Below are 10536 nucleotides of genomic sequence, written 5' to 3' on the forward strand. Positions count from 1 at the left end.
TTTCTCATTGTTAGACTCATTTATTTATTTCTGAGTGTTCCCCATGGAGGATAGCATGTAAAACAGATTTAAAGGGAATTTGTCATCAAGATTTTGCCACCTAATCTGAGAGAAGCAAAATGTAGAGACAGATACACTGATTCCAATGATGTGTCACTTACTGGGCTGCTTACTGTAGTTTTGAGAAATTCACAGTTTTATCACAAGGAGATAATCACTCAAGGACTAGTAAACACCTGCTGCCATGTAGTCCAACCCCACCCCCGCTACTGATTGGCAGTAGCGTACACAGAACGCTACCAATCAGTAGTGTGGGCGGGGTTATAGATATCTCAGCATTCAGAGAACTGTTAGATCTGCAGCAGAGAAAACAGTGAATTTATCAAAACTGCGGCAAGTAGACCAATAAGTGACACACAGCTAGAATCATGGTTTCTGCTCCTATATTATGCTGATCTCAGATGAGGCAGCAAAAACTGCTAACAGATTCCCTTTAAGGAGATATTCCCATTTAGATATTTTAAGGGGTTATATGATATAAGGAAAGCATGGCTGATTTGTTCAAAAACAGCACAATCCTTGAAGCTGAAGAGCTGAATTGCAATACCACACATAACACGTAGACAGGGGGCACACCTCTTTTGATTGAAAGCAGCCATGTTTTTTAATTGGTGGACAAGCAAGGAGAAATGTCTAATATCTGGGAACTTCACCTTTCCATAGAATAGAAGACCATGATCCCCTTTAGCAAGACAATGCAATGTGTCTAGTGCTGACCCCATTTAACAGGAGAATAGCAGTTGTAGAGAAGACTATGTACCTTCTTATCAGTTAAAGGGGTGTTCCAGGACTTTAACTTTGGTGGCCTATCCTTATTAGTGTAGATCATCAATGTCTGATCAGTGGTGGTGCAACACCCGACACCTCAGCCAATCAGCTGTACCCAGTATCGGAGGCGGGCGGAACTGCTGAGTCACAAAGCAGCCCAGCACAGCTCCGTCAACTGTATAGTGGCTGCGGCCGGTAAGGAACATCCGCCGTCTATTAAAATCAAATAGAGGTGGATGTGCAGTAAATGGCCTCGCACACAATTATGTCATCAGAGGTGTGCAGCTCAGTAACTGAGCAGTTCTGTCTGACGCCGACACCAGGAACATTTGATCAGTGACAGTGCCTGTGGTGAAAATGAGAGGTGTGAGGTGAAAATGAGAGGTGTGAGGTGAAAATGAGAGGTGTGAGGTGAAAATGAGAGGTGTGAGGTGAAAATGAAAAGGTGTGAGTGCAAAATGAGAGGAGTGAGGGAAAATAGTGGAGTGATCGGAAAATGACAGATGTGAGGTCGAAATGACAAGTGTTAGGGGGAAAATAAGAGGAGTGAGGGGGAAAATGAGAGATGTGAGGGGAAAATGAGAGGTGTGAGGAGGAAAATGAGAGGCGTGATGGGAAAATGAGAGAAGTGAGGTGCTATAACTAACCACAGATATTTACTATGCCCAGGTAACGCCAGGCTCTTCAGCTAGTAAGAAATAAAAATTAAGCAAATTTGGCTAGTAAAGGGCTCATTTTGGTTTAGTAATAACACCTGCTCTTTCACTAGTAATATTTTTTTCTTTATTTCTTCCTCTTATCACTATTTGTATATCATTTTTTTTAAATTTAAAATCTTGCAATTTTCACACTGGCCTCTAAGCCTAATAATGGACTCATACTTCCTCTTCTGTATAGGCTGCCACATGGACATACAGTTGTGCTCACAAGTTTATATACCCCGGCAGAATTTTTGCTTTCTTGGCCTTTTTTCAGATAATTTGAATGATAACACCAAAACTTTTTCTCCACTCATGGTTAGTGGTTGGGTGAAACCATCTATTGTCAAAACTACTGTTTTCTCTTTTTAAGTCATAATGACAACTCAAAACATCCAAATGACCCTGATCATAACTTCACATACCCTAATGATTTTGGCCTGATACTAGGCACAGAAGTTGACACAAATGGGTTTGAATTGCTACTATAGGTAACATCCTCACCTGTGACCTGTTTGCTTGTAATCAGTGTGTGGAATAAAAGCTGAGTGAGCTTCTGGGATCCAGACAGACTCTTGCATCTTTTATCCAGCCACTGACATTTCTGGATTGTGAGTCATGGGGAAAGCAATAGAATTGTCAACGAATCTACGGGAAAAGGTAGTTGAACTGTATAAAACAGGAATGGGATAGAAAAAGATAACCAAGAAATTGATAATGCCAGTCAGCAGCGTTCAAACTGTGATTGACAAATGGAAAATCAAGGGGCTCTGTAAAAAACAAAACCATGATCAGGTAGACCAACAAAAATGTCATCTACAACTGCCAGGAAAATTGTTCGGGATGCAAAGAAAAACCCACAATTAACATCATAACATCAGCTGAAATACAAGACTATCTGAAAAATAGCGGTGTGGCTGTTTCAAGATGCACAATAAGGAGGCACTTGAAGAAAAATGAGTTGCATGGTTGAGTCACCAGAAGAAAGCCATTACTATGCAAATGCCACAAAGTATCTCACCTGCAATACACAAAACAGCAGACACAAGCCTCAAAACTTCTGGAACAAGGTAATTTGGAGTGAGGAGACCAAAATTGAAATTTTTGGCCACAACCATAAACGTTACATTTGGAGAGAGGTCAACAACGTCTATGTTGAAATGAACACCATTCCTACTGTAAAGCATGGAGGTGGATCGTTGATGTTTTGGGGATGTGTGAGCTACAAAGGCAAAGGAAACTTGGACAAAGTTGAAGGAAAGATGAATGCAGCATGTTATCAGCAAATACTGGAGGCAAATTTGCACTCATCAGCCCGGAAGCTTCGCATGGAACGTACTTGGACGTTCCAACATAACAATGATCCAAAACACAAGGCCAAGTTGACATGTCATTGGCTACAGCAGAACAAAGTGAAGGTTTTGGAGTGGCCATCTCAGTCTCCTGACCTCAATATCATTGAGCCACTCTGGGGAGATCTCAAGTGCGCAGTTCATGCTAGACAGCCCAGGAATTTACAGGTACTGGATCCTTTTTGCCAAGAAGAGTGGACAGCTTTACCATCTGAGAAAATAAAGAACCTTAGCCACAACTACCACAAAAGACTTCAAGCTGTCATTGATGTTAGAGGGGGTAATACACGATATTAAGAAATGGGGTATGTGAACTTTTGATCAGGGTCATTTGGATGTGTTGGGTTGTCATTATGAATTAAAAAGACAAAACACTATAGTTTGAAAATAAATAACTTCACCCAACCACTAACCATGAGTGGAGAAAAAGCTTTGGTGTTATCATTCATATTCTCGGAAAAAAGGCCAAGAAAGCAAAAATTCTTCTGGTGTAAGTAAACTTTTGAGCACAACTGTAAGCTGCAATAGATTGGCTCATACTCATTTAATTACATAGGGGAACATTTCTGGGCATACTTTAATTTGGGCAAATATAACTAGAACCCAACGGGCTAACAGAAGACAACCCAGTCTGACATTATGGAGGCAATGTCTAGCACCTGCAATTACAAAAAATGGAACAAAAATGAAATGATGAAATCAAAAGTAAATTTAAATGGAACCAAAGAACATTTCCTCTGGCCAGGCCAAGGAACTATAGCCACTGCTGGCCTCAGTTAGGCACTAAATGGCAGCTCATGTCAGGGCATGCTATGGATTTTTAAATCTGTCCAGATTTTTTCCTGCAAAGTGTGAATTCAGAATAACGCAATAATCTTACAAAAAAATTGTCAGACTCTTTAAGTACTTTGGATTTAACTCTCATTAACAAATGGAAATGAGGTTCTCCTGCTGTGATCCCAATAAACCTGTAATGAGTCACAGTCTGTTTTCACTATGGTGCAGTGGAACAACATGAAGCCCTGAAGGCTGAAATCTCCACACGTTATATGTGCTCGTAACCTTCCCATTACCAGCGAGCAGTTCTCAGATGTCCTGATTTGTATGCGGCTCATGTCTGTGTATCATGGCTGCTGCCTTCTGAGGTGGAGGCAGGGTAGAGTCGCAGCGATAAAACACAGATGATTGAAGGTAGCGGGAGAAAGGCTGCACCAATGTATACTGCTGCAGTGGGCAGGAGAAATGATCTATTGTAGAGATGATGCTCTATGTGCATGTACTCATATGCAGATGTAGCAGACTTTATTCGGTATTGATGGAAATTGGAAAATTATAACACAGACCTACATTTTATTTGTCTCCCTAAAGAGGGTTGACCAGTAAAACAAGATATTACCTATCCATTGATTAGGTGATAACTTGCTGATTGGTGAGTGTCCAATCTCTGGGACTCACAATGAAAGAATGGAGAATTATGGTCCCTGATAAGAAACTGTTCTCTCTGTAACAAAATGGATCGGCCGGAGGGATGGCCGATCGCCTTTCCTTTTATTGTCTATGGGGCTACCAGAAAAATCCAAGTGCAGCATTTGCCTATCCTAGAGGGGGTGAATGGAGCAGCGATTGGGCATGCACCCTGTCGCTCTATCTTAAAAGGGATAAAAGTAATCCGTTCTCCTGATGTGGGTTCCACTGGTTGGACCACCCAATAATCAACACGTTATTGCCTATCCTGTGGATAGCTGATAATTTGTTTTCACTGGGCAACTCCTAGAGGGTTATTCTGGTCAAACGTAATTTTCCCCTCCTCACAATATAAGAAATAAATACTAGTCTATGGGGTCCAACTATTGGGTCCCTCACTGATTGTCAGAACAGAAGACCTTGGCCTTCCCATTTATAAGACTGTACCTGACTGTTTCCAGGAGTAACATAGGCTTCAAATAGGGTAACAGGTTGCATACTTGACTGCGGTTCCATTCAATCTTGTTCCAAACTGTGGTCTTGTGGTTTGGGTACAAGTTCCCTGATTCTGGTGATTCGTCGGAGTAGGCAGTAACAGTGGTCCCATCTCTGGTACCTCCAACGCTTGTAACAATGCTCAGCTGTTTTTGTAAGAGCAGCACATAGGTCTGACTAACCACCTTTCATTTTGTTCTCATGGATAATACCATACAGATCTGAGATCTGTATTTTGCAGATAATCTAGTCTAGTGTTCTAATGTAGACTAATCTAGTGTCTATTTTTTAGTGGAAGTTTGGTCTTCTGTATTTTGAGGACAGTGTGATCTGGTAGTCTTTATTTTGAGGACAGTGTGGTTGGGGAGGTCTGTATTTTGAGAATAGTCTGGTTTAGCATCTATATTTTGGGGATAGTCTGATCTGGGGTCTATATTTTAGGGATAGGGCGATCTGGGGGCTGTACTTTGTTGATGGCCTGCTCTAGGGTTCATATTTTGGATAGAGACTGTTCTGGGGTCTATATTTTGATAGGCTAGTCTGGGGTCTACACTTTCAGGATATGCTCATCTAAGGTCTATATTTTGAGGATAGTCTGGCCTAGGGTCTTGTGGTGTTAGTCTGGTCTGGAATGCCCATTTTGGTGATAGTTTGGCTTGGAGTTAGTATTTTAAGAATGGTCTGGTCCAACTCCAAGTTCTGTTTTTTTGAGGATAGTTTAATCTGGAGTCTGTAAAGATGAGCTGGACTATGAGGGTCTGTATTTATATAGAGGGTCAAGGTTCTGTATTTTAGGAGGTTAGTCTTGGGTATATATTAAATTAAAGTCCGCATTTTGTTTAGAAAGTCTGGTTATGGTTTGTGTTTGTTTTCAGGGTCTGGTCTAGGAGATTGCATTAGTGCTTTTAGGCCTAAAATCTTACTCCCCTTGACTAAATTTCTCTGATGTCCCTTTGTAACAGTTGGCATGCTGAGAATCATTTTTCTGTATTGGGCTTCGACACTCCTGACTACCTGGGACTCCTCGATTATGCCAAGTTGATCATTCATATAAATTAGTACAAACCACGTTGGAATAGTACTGTTATTTCCCATTTACACAAATCGTCATAAAAATCTCACAACATCTATATTGCCTGAATCATCACATCCAAAACCAGCTATTTGCAATCCCTTGTGGCAAAAACCAAACAGGATCTATTTTCACTTGCCAAGGGCCAATCATGTCTAAAGGTTATCTGTGTTCTCTGGAGATAGAAGAACCCTTATTTCTCTGCAAACTCGAGTATACTGCATTTTGTGATATATTCTGCATCAAGAGAAGAAGCCGCCGGGTATATTATTATGTTCTGCTCAGAATCTTTACTTAGTCCATCCTTTGGGGCTCACGGTGTGTTCATTTATATTTCTCAACATTGAAATTGCATGAAGGAGAAATCATGAAATTATGGAAATCACAGGATGGATAGACATTACTGATCTACAATTTATGAAAAATAGAAACAAAACTTTTAAAACATCTTGATTTGTTTAGATTGGATTATGAACAACACATCTCCGCACTTACAGCCTTGGCTGCTAACACTGACATTATTAATGGTTGCTGGAGGAATGTTAGGCCGCGCTGAATTCTCTTGGGCAAATCACCAAGATCTGCTGCTGAGAGCGCCCTCTACAAATGCCCAGCAATGATGTCCCAAATGTGGTCTATGTGAGACAAGTCCGGTGATGCTGCAGGCCATGGTTCTACGGTTAGGCCACACAGGCTGCTCATAGAAGCAAGAGCAACTAGTGGTGTGGTGTTGTCCTGCAGAAAAACGGCTCTTGGTACACTTTGAAGAAATGGCCAAACCACTTGTTCCAGGACTGATTCATTCTGTACTGCAAGTGAAGCTGGACATTGTATTCCAAGCATAAGGTATCAAAGAGTGTCTACATGTAAGGGGGTAGACAATGTTACTGTTATGCCTTGCCTTCCTCTCTCGTTTCGGTACCATCTGTTATATATATACCATATATACTCGAGTATAAGCCGACCAGAGTATAAGCCGACCCCCTAATTTTGCCACAAAAATCTGGGAAAACTTAATGACTCGAGTATACTAGGGTGGAAAATGCAGCAGCTACTGGTAAATTTGAAAAATAAAAATAGGTACCAATAAAAGCAAAATTAATTGAGACATCAGTAGTTTAAGTGTTTTTGAATATCCATATTGAATCAGGAGCCCCATATAATGCTCCATACAGTTCATGATGGCCGCATAAGATGCTCCATACAAAATACGCCCCATATAATGCTCCAAACAGTTTATGATGGACTGCATATGATGCTCCATATTAAAATATGTCCCATATAATGCTGCACAAATGCTGATTATGGCCCCATAAGATTCTCCATAGACACATTTGCCCCGTACAATGCTCCACAAATGCGGATTATGGCCCCATAAGATGCTCCACAGAGATATTTGCCCCATATAATGCTGCACATGGCCCCATAAGATGCCCCATACAGATATTTGCCCCATATAATGCTGCACATGGCCCCATACAGATATTTGCCCCATATAATGCTGCACATGGCCCCTTACAGATATTTGCCCCATATAATGCTGCACATGGCCCCATAAGATGCTCCATACAGATATTTGCCCCATATAATGCTGCGCATGGCCCCATACAGATATTTGCCCCATATAATGCTGCACATAGTCCCATACAGATATTTGCCCCACATAATGCTGCACATGGCACCATACAGATATTTGCCCCATATAATGCTGCACATGGCCCCATACAGATATTTGCCCCATTTAATGCTGCACATGGCCCCATAAGATGCTCCATACAGATATTTGCCCCATATAATGCTGTACATGGCCCCATACGAGATATTTGCCCCATATAATGCTGCCCATGGCCCATACAGATATTTGCCCCATATAATGCTGCACATGGCCCCATACAGATATTTGCCCCATATAATGCTGCACATGGCCCCATACAGATATTTGCCCCACATAATGCTGCACATGGCCCCATACAGATATTTGCCCCATATAATGCTACACATGACCCCAATACAGATATTTTCCCCATATAATGCTGACATGGCCCCATAAGATGCGTCATACAGATATTTGTCCCATGTGCTGTTGCTGCGATTAAAAAAATAAAAAATGACATACTCACCTCTCAGGCCCCCGGCACTTGCTATATTCACCTGCTCCCCGTTCCAGCGCCGACAGCCGCTGTGTCTTTCCCTTCCCTTGCACTGACTGTTCAGGCAGAGGGCGGCGAGCACTAATTGCATCATCGCGCCCTCTTACCTGAGCGTCAGTGCAGAGGACGGGGAAGACGCAGCGGCGCCGACGGTGGAACGGGGAGCAGGTGAATATTGCCCACTGCCCATCATACTCACCTGCTCCTGGCGCTGTCCCTTCACATCTGTTCCCCGGCGCCCGCAGCTTCTTCCTGTAGTGAGCGGTCACATGGGACCGCTCATTACAGTAATGAATATGCGGCTCCACCCCTATGGAAGTGGAGTTGGGTCCATATTCATTACTGTAATGAGCGGTACCATGTGACCGCTCACTACAGGAAGAAGCTGCCGGTGCCGGGGAACCAGGGACGTGCAGGGACCATGCCAGGAGAAGGTGAGTATTATTACACAGCTGCCGCTCTCCCTCCCCTGCCGTCCCCTCGGTATGACTCGAGTATAAGCTGAGAGGGGCAATTTCAGCCTAAAAAAATGGGCTGAAATTCTCAGCTTATACTTGAGTATATACGGTGTATATATATATATATATATATATATATATATATATATATATATATATATATATATTTTTTTTTTTTTTTCAAATAAAACCACATTTTTTCACCTTTAAACTATGGAGAGCTGACTGCAATTTTTTCTATGTCTGGATTGAGGAAAGTCTTGGATGTTTTGTCTGGGAGGCGTGCACACACCTATTGGTAAAGTGCTGTTCCAATTTTCTATATTTATATATATGCTAGGTGGTGGCCCAATTCTAACGCATCGGGTATTCTAGAATGCACAGCCACGTAGTATATAACACAGCCCTCGTAGTATATAGCACAGCCACGTAGTATATAGCACAGCCACGTAGTAGGGTTGAGCGAAAGGGGTCGGCAATTTTCAGAAGTCGCCGACTTTTGGCAAAGTCGGGTTTCATGAAACCCGACCCGACCCCTGTGTGGGGTCGGCCATGAAGTCGGCGATCTTCTAAATCTGGAATCGGAATTCCGATACCGATTCCCGATATGTTTAAGATATCGGGAATTGGTATCGGAATTCAGATTTAAGTGTAAAATAAAGAATTAAAATAAAAAATATCGCTATACTTACCGTCTGACGGGCCCTGGTACTAACCGGGAACCTTCCTTCCTTAGAATCAGCCTTCCAGGACCTTGCGGTGATGTCACGGTGACGTCGCGGCTTGTGATTGGTCGCGCGGCCGCCCATGTGACCGCTCGCGCAACCAATCACAAGCCGCGACGTCACCGTGACGTCACCGAAGGCCCTGGAAGGGCTGATTCTTAGGAAGGAAGGCTGCCGGAAAGAAGCAGGGCGTGTCCGAGGGTGAGTATATACCTAATAGGAATATACTCACCCTCGGCTTCGTTCCGGCAGCCTTCCTTCCTAAGAATCAGCCCTTCCAGGACCTTCGGTGACGTCACCGCAAGGTCCTGGAAGGCTGATTCTAAGGAAGGAAGGTTCCCGGTTAGTACCAGGGCCCGTCAGACGGTAAGTATAGCGATATTTTTTATTTTAATTCTTTATTTTACACTTAAATATGGATCCCAGGGCCTGAAGGAGAGTTTCCGCTCCTTCAGACCCTGGGAATCATTGGAAACCCAATGCACTGCATTGGGTTTCGAGTTTCGGCCGACCCCGACCCCGACTTTTTTATAGGATCGGCCGATTTCACTCGACCCGACTTTTGAAAAAGTCGGGTTTCGTGAAACCCGACCCGATCCTATAAAAGTAAAGGTCGCTCAACCCTACCATGTAGTATTTAACACTGCCCACGTAGTATATAGCATAGTCACATAGTATATAACACAGCCCATGCAGTATATAACACAGCCACATAGTATATAGCACAGCCCACATAGTATGCAGCATAGCCACGTAGTATATAACACAGCCCAAGCAGTATATAACACAGTCACCTAGTATATTGCACAGCCCACGTAGTATATAGCACAGGCATGTAGTATATAGCACAGCCCATGCAGTATATAACACAGCCATGTAGTATATTGCACAGGCACGTAGTATATAGCACAGCCCACATAGTATATAACACAGCCCATGCAGTATATAACACAGCCCACGTAGTATATAGCAATGTGGGCACCATATCCCTGTTAAAAAACAATTAAAATAAAAAATAGTTATATACTCACCTTCCGTCGGCCCCCGGATCCAGCCAAGGCCTTTACTGATGCCTCTCGTGACGCTCCGTTCCCAGTAATACCTAGCTGCAATAACCCGTAATCATGTAGCGGTCTCGCGAGACCGCTATGTCATCATCTCGCGAGACCGCCACATGATCTTGGGTCATTGCCGCAATGCATTCTTGAGACCGGAGCGCGAGGAGCGGGAAAGGTTGCGGCGGACTTCGGAAGGTGAGAATATAATTTTTTTTTTATTATTATTTTTAACATTC

The sequence above is a fragment of the Ranitomeya variabilis genome, chromosome 2 (assembly GCF_051348905.1).
Source record: "Ranitomeya variabilis isolate aRanVar5 chromosome 2, aRanVar5.hap1, whole genome shotgun sequence".
Taxonomy (NCBI): Eukaryota; Metazoa; Chordata; class Amphibia; order Anura; family Dendrobatidae; genus Ranitomeya; species Ranitomeya variabilis.